The sequence below is a fragment of the Dipodomys spectabilis genome, unplaced genomic scaffold, assembly GCF_019054845.1.
Source record: "Dipodomys spectabilis isolate Male_0828 unplaced genomic scaffold, ASM1905484v1 ptg000096l, whole genome shotgun sequence".
Classification (NCBI taxonomy): domain Eukaryota; kingdom Metazoa; phylum Chordata; class Mammalia; order Rodentia; family Heteromyidae; genus Dipodomys; species Dipodomys spectabilis.
Window position 1 is genome coordinate 12,203,296 of NW_024870773.1, and position 14,409 is coordinate 12,217,704.

Consider the following 14,409-nt stretch of genomic DNA (forward strand, 5'->3'; position numbering starts at 1 on the left):
GAAGGTGTGAATAATTTGGAGCCTATGAGGTGAAATTTTGCACAGATGATTCTGGCCCTGCAATTCAGGCTACTTGTAGCCCCCAAGCCCCCAGCATTCTGTCTATCAAGCAAACCTCCGGTGGCTTGGAAATAGATGTGCTGAGATGAATTATGAAGTTGCAGGAGCAAAAGACACTAAAATGCATTTCACTGCCGCAGTGACACTGGAAACGATTACTTCATTTATCAAAGTGCCTGTGATTTGGGGATAAATAAGGCAATAAATATTGAAGGAAGTTTATTTCTATCTGAGGAATTTTAATGCAAGGAAAGGTTAGATGTCTATTTGCATATACAGGCATTTGGTGTCTTGCTAGATTTGCCAATGGTGTGCCCATGTGATTGATGAGGGGCTGTGGGAGAAGGATTTTACACCAAGTAGTAATGATTAGTTCTACATTTCGAGAGAAAATGCCCATTGAGGTAACTTTCTACTCTTTTTTTTTCTTTTTTTTATTGTGAAAATACTGTACAGAGGGGTTACAATTACATGGGCAAGATAATGAGTACATTTCTTATCAAGCATTGTAGCCTCCTCCTTTGTTTCCCCTTCCCATCCTCCCCTCACCCCCCCATCCTCCCTGCCCCCCCCCCCGCACCAAAGTTGTAAAGTTCGTTTTCGACATAATGACTTGCACATCTCACTGTTGCAATGTGTCCACCTGTATCCCTTTTTAGACTATTTGTTTTTCCCCTTCCCCTCCACAGATTATACCGACATCAAATACAGTGAAAGTAGGGGTTATACAGTGGGGGAGGGACCATACATAGCAACAAAGAAATAATCTTATAAATGTGTTAGAAACAATCGCATGAAAGAAAAAAACATTTGAATACGTATCTTAGGGTTCATTTCCCTAACATCACCTTATCTGACCTTTTCTGCTTGACTCAGACATATACTAGATATTGCAAATAAGGGAAACCATGGGACCTATGTTTCTTTGGGCCTGGCTTACTTCACTTAATATAATTTTTCCAAGCCTTTCCATTTCCAAATGGGGCAATGTCATTCTTTCTGATGGAGGCATAGAATTCCATTGTGAATATATATACTACATTTTCTTGATCCATTCATCTACTGAGGGGCATCTGTGTTGGTTCTATATCTTAGCTATAGTAAATAATGCTGCAACAAACATAGTCATACTGGTGGCTTTAGTGTGGTCTTGTTTGTAAACATTTGGGTAAATGCCCAAAAGTGGGATTGCTGGGTCATAGAGGAGCTTAACAGTATGTGTGGCATCTATAACGTTGTATGCTCAGAATGCCTACTACTCATTAGCTGATCAAGTCTCATGAAGTAAATGACATCAAAGCTCTCTATTATCTAGAAGAATGAATTCAAACTAAGGAGACGGCCATAAAGCAAAATCGTGGGCTTTTAGTGGGACAATAGACCATCGCCAGCGGATACATTCTGTAGCTCAAAGTAATACTGCTCTGAAGAGGACACCACAGTGCTTCCATCAGCCTCCATAACTCCACAACTGGGCTGTTACGAAGCCTGACTCTCCTAGGCAAACATTATGCCTTTGCTTCGTAGCTCTACATTTCCAAAGTCAAGAATGCATAGCAGCTAGCAGGGAGCAATTAAAAAGACACGATGCTCTAGGTAGATAACTATCACCAAGGAGGGGCAATGACAATCACATTCATAATGTGCTTGCCGAAGTTACATTTTATGAGCATCTTCCCTATATAATTATAAGTCATTCATTTCTAATTGGCAACTCAACATTTCCTACAAAACTTCGAGGGTAGCAAATGAAAGTCATGCTTAAAATGGTATTTCCAAAATTCAATGGTTTATATTGAATCCAACATCCAACATGTGTGAGCCTTGTTTTATTGTTATTTATGCCTTAAACATGTGACACAATTAGTCACTTGAGGCTTCTGTTACTAAATCGAATGACTAAGGTCCTCAGTTTGGCTTAGGTGAGAAGTTTGCAGGGCTGCTGACACTGTTCACTGTGAATTCATCCTAGAAGGTCTAAACATAGCACAGATATACTCTAGACAGTGAAACATCCTCTGTAGAGACAATACAAATTTATTTTCAGGAATAATGTATATATACTTAAAGATAACTTTTCTTGATTCATTATTCACCAAAAGGCATAGAAATATGTCAGTAAGAAATAAAATGCCTAGAGAGGCCAGCTCTCACACATAATTTGGACATCCATATATGCACTAAGGGGTGGAGAGCCATTGTACTAACAAGGACCATTTGGACTTTTATAACATTCTTGGACCAGACAAAATTATTAAGGAAGCCAATGATAATCATACCTGTCTATTCTGTCATGTATGGAGTGATTTCATGGCCCAGGGCCCACATGCCAGATAAACTCAATACAATGGGTATAACACAGTTCCAAAATAATGCAAGATTGCTTTTTTACTCCAGGATAAGTTCACGTACTATACCTATTCCCATAGTTTTGACTTAATGGAAAGAAAGGGAATTTTCCAAGACAATATCTTAAAATTTATACAGGTTGATTATCTCGACTCATAATCTGAAAAGCTGAAATTGCAAATGCTGCAAATTCTGAAATGTTTTGAGGATAGATATAATTCCACAAAAGGAAAATTCCATACTACAAAACTTTGCTTCATAAATGGCACTATTAGAAGCATTTTATCAAAGTACCTCTAGATCATAGATGGAAGGTGACAAATAATTTTTGTGTTTAGATGTGCATCCCATCCCCAAAATTCCCCCAAGGTATCTGAAAATATCCTAAATCTAAAATATTTCAAAATCTACTTCTGATCTCAAGCACTTTGGGTTAGAGATACTCTGTAATGAAATCTATTAAAAAAATAGTACAACTGGACTTTAAAATTTTTTATCTTATTTTATGTTCGTTCACAATTCCTTGACTTACTTAGCCCTAAAACCTGTCAAATAAATTTAACAACTGCATCAAAGTTCTGCTTTCTTTATAAAATATTTTCACAAAAGTATAAAAACATTTTTCTACTTAACAAAAAATTATGTGATCGCAAAAAACTCATTCAGGGTTTTGGAGCCTTTGTTTCCTTATCCTTAAAATAATATCTATTTGTCATTTGAAATCCCCAGATCTTTGTTTTTGCTTGTCTCTAGTAATTGACTTTATAACTGGAGAGACCACAATGAAAGAAACTAAAACAAGGGTCGAGCATGATGGTCTATGGCCGTAATCCCAGCTACCTGGAGAGGCAGAGATCCAGAGGATGATTACTGAGACCAGCCTCGGCAAAAATCAGGGAGATTTTGCATCACTATTACTAAGCTGGGTATGGTGGTGCATGACTGTGATCCCAATATAGGTAGGAAGGTCATGATCTGAAACCAGTCCCAGATAGAAACTCAACACCTGACTTGAAAAATAACCCCCAAAGGGGTCTAAAACACCTATCTAGCAAGCATAAGGCTCTGAAGTTCTACCACCACTACTACCTCCACTAAAAAGAAACAACAAATCTTCCATGCTATAGTTCTGATGGTTGATACTCATGCCTCATTTGATTAATGTTTGCAATTCCTAAGCCTAAGAGAAGATTATAAAACAATTAATCCTAACTGAAATTGTGTTTCAGTATCAATCTGAAGCAATTCAGAAATGTCTGAATAAATGAAAACAAAAGGAAACTATGACATTGAGATACTCAACAGATTATTTTGTTTTTATGAAAAGATCCTTAGTATTGATGCTATGTGACTTATGCACACAGTCACCAAGAAAAGCAGAGGCTCTCAATATTATTCCGGCCTGACATGAACTTGTAGTTTGGCATGTCAAGAAAGGAATATACCAAACTTCTTTCTTGAGGCTTGGACATTTCCAAATCTGTGGTCTTTTTAGAACAGTGAATTCAAACTGTTCCAGAAAACTGACAAAGTTCACAGGGTCACTGGCTAACACAACAGGATGTATGCGGAACATTGCAGAATTCAAACCAGACGGGAAGATTAATTTGTTGCAGAGACCCAGGATGCAATGCTTGAAAACATATTTAGGGTGTGATGTGTAGGCGATTTTAATTTCATTTCTGAGAATTATTTGTGTAATTAATCACAATCAGAAGAAAAAAAGTGCTCCTGTTGCTATGTTGACACTGGGGTGGGCCACACGAGCAGGGATTCTCCCTAATTACTCCTTCAGTTTTATTAACTGAACAGTCATCCAAGTCTATCTCAGTGGTCTGTGGCAGGACAATTAGCTGACACATCCACAAACAAACAAACCTGTAGCATCTTCTCAGCAAAGTACACAGAACTGCAGCTGGAGATGTGTCTTCCAGCGGGGAGAGACAACAGAGCTTTGTGTTGTGTTATTGCACCCTTGAAAGGAAGTGGGAAACATGCATTTAAAAGTAAAGGGGATAATTTTCAAATTTGAGAGACAGATGACATCTGTGGTGATTGATGGCCCTGGACAAGCAGCTGATCTGAAAGTTCTGCTACTCTGTGTTGCTTTTCTCAATGAACAGAGAGAAAGTGGAAAGGGGAAACCATCTCCCAACACAGGACTTGGACAAAGTTCCATATCTTTTTCCTTATCTAGAAAATGAAATGAACAAGACGAACTAGAGTCTACTCCCCTTTCTCACGGCCCCCAATTTTAATAATTAAAAAAAAATTAAACAGTCTTTTTCTCCTTCTCTCTCTCTCCCTCCCCCTCCTCTCCCCTTCCCCTCTCTCTCTTCTGAATATAACATTGCCTAGAAGTCCAGTCACCCAAGGTTGGTCTCCTTCAGTTGTTCGGGCAATATTACAAGCTTCCGCCTCCTAAGGGAGCCTATGAATGCATTCTTAATGCATGTTTGCAAGCTATGGAACGAAATCTGTATTTCTCGACCTAGCCTGTGCCTGCCAATCACGGAGAATTCTGTCCCTATGCAGTCTCCTTCTGTGAGTCTGGGGAAGCCTGGAACTCTGCATTTCTGCCTAGCTCTTAAGGATACTGAAACAGATTAGCCACACAGCACAGGCAAAGTGCAAGGGTAATGCTTCTCCAAAATCAAGTGCTATAAGCAGTATTGAATTCTGCCTTCCTTGTGTTTGTATGAGGACAGATGTTGATGAAAACTAAACACAGGTTTTTGTACTGCAAGCAAATTTTAAAATATTTAGTTTTGGTTTTACTGTTCAGAGGAAGGGAATTTGTGTGTGTGTGTGTGTGTGTGTGTGTGTGTGTGTGTGTGTGTGTGTGTGTGTGTGTGCCAGTCCTACTGTTTGAATTCAGGGCTTGGGTGCTGTTTCTGAGCTTTATTGCTCAAGGCTAGTGTTCTACCTCTCGAGCCACAGCTCTACTTCCAGCTTTTTGCTGGTTAATTAGAGGCAAGAGGCTCACAGACTTTCCTGCCTGGGCTAGCTTCTTACTGTAATCCTCAGATCTCAGCCTCCTGAGTAGTTAGGATTACAGCATGAGCCTTTGTTTAGGGGAATATATATATATTTAATAATTTAATAATATATGATATATAATGTTTCATACATATTATATATAACATATAATTTAATTATATGTAATTTATAATTCAAAATATGTCAATGTCTATTTTCCTTATTTGGTTAAATATTTCATATGAATAGATTATAATGTTGGGTAGCTAGATTTAGTAAATAAATGAAAACTACTTAAAATTGAATTTCAGAAAGATAAGTGATTTTGAAAACTATCTTTAATGCAATATATTTTTACTTAAAAATGACTCATTTTTATTTGAAATTTAAAGTCTCTAAGTGTCCTATGTTTCATTTGGCAATTCTTTTGGAAGGGAAAACAATGTGCTTGGATCTGAATCAGTCAAACTTGCGATGTAATCAAAAGAATTACTGCTGTTTGTACCAGTAACTGGGTCATGGATTTAATTTTGCTTTTCTCCTTAAAAAAAGAACAATATAATGACTTATCTATCTTCTGGTGCAGCTCTGAATTTCAAGCCATAATTTGTGTATGAAATGAAGCCTGAGTCTTGGTTGATGTATTTTCTGCTGGTCCTATTTCGGTTCTTCCTCATGTGGCAGTTGTTTTCATTCTGGAACTGTCCTATGATGATCCTGAAGTGCTAAGTTATACCATCATTGGCAAATCCAAGAGGAAAACTGTCCTAATGCAGGCCTAGAGCAACCATCTATTGGGATGAACAAAATCCACATAATTCATATGCTTTTTTTAATAAACTAAAGCATTGAAAAGATAAAGTAGATGATTTTTCCACTGGCGGCAATATTAAGTACAAACTATTTAATTTGAGAAGAAATATATATTTTTTTCTGGTACCAGGGCTTGAACTCAATCTCTTGTTCTCAATTGACTAGCTTGGGTGACACTCTACCAACTAAAATACACCTCCAGTCCCATATTTTGTTCATGGAGTCTCTTTTTTTGCCTGGTATGGCTTTGAATCATTTTATTTCAAGATCTCAGCTTCAGAGTAAATAGGTATGAGTATAGGTATGAGTACAGGTATGAGCCATTGATATCCATATGAAAAAATAGTTTTAATCATACATTTCAAACACTTGAAGGTCTATTATTGTCTTCTACTCTTTGGGATTTCTCAGAGCTCACTGAAAATTAAATCCCAAAGGGCACATGCTTTTCTCTCCTTTGTGGATGTTTGATCTAAATTATAAATATATAACTTATACAGGGTCATCTGTTTATATACATAAAAGCATATTGACGAAATTACGTCATGTACAGGGGATGATTCCAAAGGTGTAATGTCTTTGAACAATCAACTCGCGGTTTAGCAAAATGCATATTAGGAAGCTGGAGCTTTTGGTGTGTATAATGGGAGGGTGAGATCAAGGGGAAGGGGTAGATGCATGGAGCGTGAAAAGATGGGGTAATGCAAACGTAAGATCCATGTACCTATGGAAAACGGAACTAGGAAAATTGAGGGAATGGGTGGGGTTGGGAGAGATGGAAGAGAATGATGAAAGGGAAGACGTTGATCATATTTAATAAACTGACATGTTGAATTGACGATCCTTTCTATAACTACTTACAGATAATTTAAAAAATATAAAAGAATACTCAACAACTAACCAACCAAAAAGTTAAAAAAAAAAAAACCAAAATGCCAGAAACACAAACTGATACTAAGGTCCACTACAGGCACTTGACTGGCGCCTGGGCAGGTATAGAGCCAGTGACCAAATAAAGATTAAGAAGCAGCCACTGGGGTTCATTTCTTCTAACATCAGCTTATCTGACCATTTCTGCTTGTTTGAGACATATGTTAGTTATTGCAAATAAAGGAAACCATGGGACCTATGTTTCTTTGGGTCTGGCTTACTTCACTTGATAGAATTTTTTCCAAGTCTTTCCATTTCCTAACAAATGGGGCAATGTCATTATTTCTGATGGAGGCAAAGAATTCCATTGTGTATATATACCACATTTTCTTGATCCATTCATCTACTGAGGGGCACCTGTGTTGGTTCCATATCTTAGCTATGGTAAATAATGCTGCAATAAACATAGTTGTGCAGGTAGCTTTAGTAGGGTCTTGTTTCCTTGGCACAGGCCGAAATTTTCTTAATAGAGACCCAGAAACACAAAAAAACAAAGAAAGTTGGACAAATGGGATTGCATGAAATTGCAGAGCTTCTGCATGGCAAAGGACATAGCTAGCAAGATCAATAGAAAGCCTACGGATTGGGAGAAGATCTTCACTAGTCATGCAACCAACAAGGGTCTGATATCTAAAATATACCTGGAACTCAAAAAATTAAATCCCCCAACAACAAATCCTCAAAGAACAACTACCCAATAAATAAGTGGGCTAAAGACTTAAAGAGAAACTTCTCTGAAGAGCAAAGAAGGATGGCCAGTAGACACATGAAGATATGCTCAACCTCTGTAGACATAAAAGAAATGCAAATCAAAACAACACTGAGATACCACCTCACCCCAGTTAGAATGGCTATAATCAAGAACTCTAATAACAACAGATGCTGGAGGGGATGTGGACAGAAGGGAACCCTACTGCATTGTTGGTGGGATTGTAAACTTTTTCAACCACTTTGGAAAGTAGTATGGATGTTCCTGAAAAGACTCCACATAGAGCTCCACTATGACCCAGCAATCCCACTTTTGGGCATTTACCCGAATGATCACAAACAAGAAGATAAAGACTCAAATGGTTTTCCTTTCTTGCTATTGTTTCTAAAATATTTATAAGATGATTTCTTTGTTGCTTTGTATGTCCCTCCCCCATAGTATAATCCCTGTTTTCACTGTATTTGATGTTGGTATAATTTGGGGAGAGGAAAGGAAAAAAACAAATTGTTTAAATAGGGATACAGGTGGACCCACTGCAACAATGAGATGTACAAGTCGTTATGTCGAAAAACGAACTTTACAGCTTTGGAGCAGGGGTGGAGGGGAGGGGCGGATGGTGGGGGGGGGATGGGAAAAGATGGGAAGGGGAAACAAAGGAGAAGGCAACAATGCTTAATAAGAAATGTACTCATTACCTTGCTGTTGTAATTGTAACCCCTCTGTATGGTACTTTCACAATAAAAATACTTATTAATAAGAAAAAAAGAAGCAGCCACTGTCTTTTCTCATTGTCCTGCTCATAAGCCATCATTTCTCAACTGGAGGCTTTGCCTAGGGTCTTCTCGACAATCTGGAATGTGATCCACCCATCACATTTACTTAGACAAATGCTACTCATTTCACAGAATTTCTGGGACAACTTCTCAGAGCTCTACCCACATCTAAGCAGTCACTTCTCATTCTCTTTTGTTGGCTCAGCCATTTTGAGATGCTTTATTGATATCTCTGGCCATTTTTTCAGCATACATTGTGGTTGTTTTTGTAATCATGTACATGGAGAGTGTGTACACATGTTCTCTTCTCTCTCAGTATCCCAGAGACTGAGTGTCATATCCTTTTGAACTCTTGAAATATCCACAATGGAGTACCAAAGAGGGCTGACACCAAGAACAAGCCTACTAGCCATATTTGTTTTCTCTATAATACATCATTATTTCCAAGAATTGCAAAAGGATCTGAAAAATATTCAAGGGCTGAAAAAGACAGGCTAGTATAATTTTTGTGTTTAAGCATGCCAGAAGTGGATAAAAAAACTATGAAAGAATAAGATAAATATTATCATACCCCCCCCCCCAAATGGGAAAACAACCGGGTGCTGGTGGCTCACGCTTGTAATCCTAGCTACTCAGGAGGCTGAGATCTGAGGATTGCGGTTCAAAGCCAGCCCAGGCAGGAAAGTCCGTGAGACTCTTATCGCCAATAAATTAACTACTCAGAAAACCAGACATGGTGCTGTGGCTCAAGTCGTAGAGTGCTAGCCTTGAGCTGAAAAGCTGAAGGATAGCACCCAGGTCCAGAGTTCAAAGCTCCTCAACGGCCCCCCACCCCCCAAAAACAAACAAACAAACAAAAAAAAGGAACACAGAGTAAATACAAATTCACCAGTTAAGGAGGAAAAAGAAAGTAACCAAACACATGTAGAAATGTTACCAAATGAACAAACTCGGGGCTGGGAAGGTGGCTCAGTGGTAGAGCGCTTGCCTTGCATGCATGAGGCCCTGGGTTCCATTCCTCAGCACCACATAAGCAAAAAGAAAAAAGCCTGAAGTGGCGCTGTGGCTCAAGTGGTAGAGCGTTAGCCTTGAGCTGAAGAGCTGAGGGACAGCACCCAGGCCCAGAGTTCAGGCCCACGACCAGACCCTCCCCCCCTCCCCCAAATGAACAAACTCTAATAGGTCCCTAAGATAATTTATACTTATAATAAGAAGTAGTTTAAGTTCCATATCTTCATCCTTAAACCACAATGCAGTAGTCAAGGGACACCCCCTTACCCCCTTCTCTTTATGACTAACAAACTCTAGGAGCCTTTGAAGCTATTTAATTTCTTATAATCTCACTTTCTGTTACCTATAGTCACTGATCTTGCTGGGGCGTAATGAGAATTAAAGACAATTGACTGACAGAACCTTCAAACACATATCTCCATGCAAATGAAATTAAATTCCATCTTTCTCCTTCCAATGGTTCTTGAGCTAGCGATACATAGATCTTTTCCTCATCAAGACCCAAGTTCAGTTCTCAGCATCCAGCTCTACACACACGAATATAATCTGTTAACTTCCTTCTAAGGGGTCTCAATTGGCTCCAGTGGTTGTTTTCTCCTAAAATTGAGTAGTAATTTTCTATTAGACAGGCAATTTACTCTAAAGAAAAGTGACCTGCACTGGGTGTGAAAAGGAGTCAAATCACCATTGTACAGTGATGGGGCTCATAGACAAGACGAAGCTGCTCTGGTCGCAAATGTCCTAGTAAAAGTCAGACTTGAGTTAGTGCTGTTTCGACAACAATCAGACTGGCTGTGTTCCTCAAGGCATCGTTTTCATGAAGTTATTTGTGGGAGGAGCACCAGTGCGTTTCTGAGAAAAGTCAAAGACAGCTGAAAGGTTAGGATCTCACCAGCTCTGACCTTAGGGATGGGAAATAGCAAGTTATTTTCTACCCTAAAGTAGTTGTGGGCTTTAAGCCACATCTTAATTACACAATTAGAAAATGGCCCCACAGGATAATGTATGCATTCAATCTAAATTTGAAGATTTAGATCAATGCCTATTTTCAAACTACAAAGATAGATCTTCACATATGATCTGAATATTATAATATCATTTTACTTTTAAGTGTACACTTAAGTGAAATAGAAACAATAGTACTTTAAAAAATGATTTAAGCTTCCATATTGAAAAATGGGTACCCCAAATGGTGAATCTCTTTATATACTTTAGAAATTTAATTTATTTTTCAACGTTCGAAAGTACTATCTTTGGTCAAGTCAATTCATACAGTGAAATAAAATGATGATTTATGTTCCTAACATAGGAATCAATATAACATTAGGATGGCGGGGAAATAACATCTAAGGAAAATGTGGTTTTTGAGGAGGGATTTTAGAAGTACTGAGAGCGAGAAGTGCAGTGCGATAGCTGATTTCAACATTACTGACTTAAAATACCCTGTAGTGCTCAGGGCCATAGCCAATTTCTATGGAAGCTCTATTGAGAGTACAGCCCATGCATACTGTGACCAAAGTTGCAAAAATAGTCACTGAAATACTATTGCGAGCAACAGTGTATAGTTGTGAAAGTAAATCCACTTGCAATATTTTAGACAATGAAAAAAATGAATGCAAGAAAAACAAAATGCCTGAGATATATCAATTAGAACTCATAAAAACAATTGTTTTGATGGTACCATCAATGATGTACTATCCACGGATCCATCAATGATTTGGTTTGTGACTTATCAAGATCACTTGTTCTTCTTGCCTTTCATCTGCCGTGTGGATAAACTCATCAACAATTACCCAAGAGAAGAGGGGAGGAATGGAAAGAAGGAGATTTCTGCAAGAAATCTCAGTATTTATAATAACACTTTTGGCTGCAACTCGTGTTTGCTGTTCAAAGTTGTGCTTTTGAATTATTCATGGTAGCCAAGATATTCCAACAAGGTATCTATAAACAGATGAATTTAAAGAAAACACACACACATACACACACACACACACATTCAATGAAGTACTTTTGTTTCCCCAAAGAGACAAACACTACTATTTTCTATTTATGACTACATGAATGAACTAAAGAACCTGATACTACATGAAATAGGTCAAAGACACAAAGGAAAATATTGACTGATCTTACAGGTATAATTTTTAAAAGGTTGAATGGACAAAATAGACTAGAAAAGCAGTTAACAGGAGTAAACTTAGAAGGTGAAGGAAATGGGAAGAAGAAGACCAAAGGACATGCTACACAGATTGAATAAGTCTAGAGCATTACTACATAGCTTCAAGACTATGGTTAAATTCATTGTATGCAGAAAATTTGCTGAGAGTAAATTTTAAGTGTTATCGCATAAAAAGTCAGTATGAAATGCTGTGCAACACATCTCATACGGTCTCACATTGTTCTAATCTCTATTATTCTTGTTAATTTCTATTGTCCATATTCTACTCCATTTTTATACCAATTCCAGTATTTTCTCTTAGTGTGGGGACTGGTCATGTGACTTATGCCTCCTTTTTTCAAACCCACCAGATACCTGCAGTTTCCCCTTTTTCAGATCTTGGAGCTTGTACAAGATCTTTGTATGCACCCAATTTTTTTTCTCTTCTTTCAGCTCCTCCACCATCCTCCTGCTCATCTACAGTTGGCAGCCTATTAAAACTGTGCTCCTCTTTGCTAGAACTTCTCCTTGCCTCCATCCTTGCCTTGGCATGAGTGTCAAGTCTTTAATCTCCTTAGTCCTTCTCCTCCAATGAGGAGAACATAGGTTGCCTATGTTCCTCTATCTATATGGGGTACAGAATAGACCTCACTCTTGATAAGGACCATTTTGGTTGTCAACTGGAGATAAGAGTTTCACAGACTTTTCTGCCTGGGCTGGCTTTAGACTATGATCCTTAGATCTCAGGCACCTGAATAACTAGGTTTACAGGCACGAGCCACTGGCACGTAGCAAACATAGTTCTTTTTTTTTGTTGTTTTGTTTTTTGCTTATGTGGTGCTGAGGAATCGAACCCAGGGCCTCAGGCATGCAAGGCAAGCACTCTACCACTGAGCAACCTTCCCAGCCCCAACAAACATAATTCATTTTAAAATAAAACCCAAGGCTTTGTGTATACATCAGCCTAGTGCTCTAGGCTGCACCTGCACTCCACCCTAAGCCTTATAGGATATATCATTAGATGGCAACCACATACCCATGAACTCAATGTTCTTTATCCATTCTCTGCCACATCTATGTTTCCTTCTCATATTCAATTTATATTTATTCAAGAGTCGTCTAGTTAGCAGTTACTGAATTCCAGTTAGATAGTCCAAGGTTAAAACAAGGAGATAAAAGGAAACAAAAAGATAAGATGTTAATTCTAACATAATGTTAATTCTAAGACATTAATTCTGATATAAAAGAAGATAAGTCTGGTGCACTAGTGCAAGACAAGTAGCTCTGATTAAAACCATAAAGTTTTAACTTGCACTATGCTTTTGAATAAATATAAACATTTTATTTTATGAGACTTTCTTGTTATGAAACTATCATTACTCCTTTAAAGTCTGTGCCACATTGCAATGAGTTAATGCTTAAATACATATTTTTCTTTCTACCTATAATAGGATTTGAAATCAAGGCCTCAAGCTTGCTTGGCTCATGTTTGTTCAGCTGGTGTTCTACTACTTTAGTCATGCATCCAGTGTAGTTTTTTTTTTTTTTGCTGTCTATTTTGGAAATGAAGTCTCATAGACTTTTTCTTTGTATGTGTGTGTGGGGGGGGTTGCTTTGAACTATAATCCTCTAGTTCTCTCCCTCTTAAGAAGTTAGGATATGGATCTGAATTACTAGTGCCTAGCTTCAAAAGTAATTTTAAAAATTCATGAATCTTTTTTGTCTGTCCAAAACTTACCCTATCTACAGAAATTTCTCATTATTATATTTATTTAATCATGTAGTTATAGAATTAGATATGTACTCATTCACTTAATATATCATATTTAAAAAGTTGTTTTTGTTTAAAGTAGAAGGAATTTTATTTGTGGTGAGAAAAGTTTTATTAGAATGATCATCACAGAAGTGGAACAAAGTAATCTTGATCGATCTGCAGATTAAAAATGCCTTTGGCAGCTGGGTATGGTAGCTCAAGCCTTTAACTCTACCTATTTGGGAGATGGAGATTGGAGAACCTCTGGTCACGGTCAGCCCAGACATAAAACTTCATGAGACCCCCATCTTAATCAATGGTTGAGTGTAGTGGCACTTACCTGTCCATCCTAGGAATATCACAGCTCAGGCTACCAGAGCAAAAATAGAAAAACACACACACAAGCCATACATAACCTCAAAAATAATCAATATACAAACAGACAAGAAGCATGGTGCAAGTAGTGGTGCACTTGTCTAGCAAGCATAAGCCCTGAGTTCAATCTCCAGTACCACAAGCTAAAAAACAAAAATCCTTTGGTTAATCATGGCTACTAGAATTATAACAGCTTAATTGTTACCATTCTTTATAATGGATTCTTTTATATTTCTGTTCCTTAGACTCTTCCATTTTTGATCTCTGGAATTCAAATTTAAATTTTTAATTTTCTTACAGTCACAAATAATTCTAATCCCAGCATACCATAATAATCAACACATTAACACAATTTTCTTTCTTTTTCTGCCAGAAGAAATTGTGCTATCCAAAAATGCCGGAAAGAATAATTTGGTAATGGAATAAATTTGTTATTGTGGGAAATGATAATTATCGCTGAAATTAAAGTTCCTATGATCTGATTCTACAAATAGAAATGTTT

General features: G+C 37.7%; 1 protein-coding gene across 1 annotated transcript in view; it reads right to left on the reverse strand.

Annotated features, from left to right (window-relative positions):
* Plxdc2 (plexin domain containing 2) overlaps positions 1-14,409 on the reverse strand; it is a 388,918-nt gene that overhangs the window by 897 nt on the left and 373,612 nt on the right. The gene's annotated exons all lie outside the window — the stretch shown is intronic.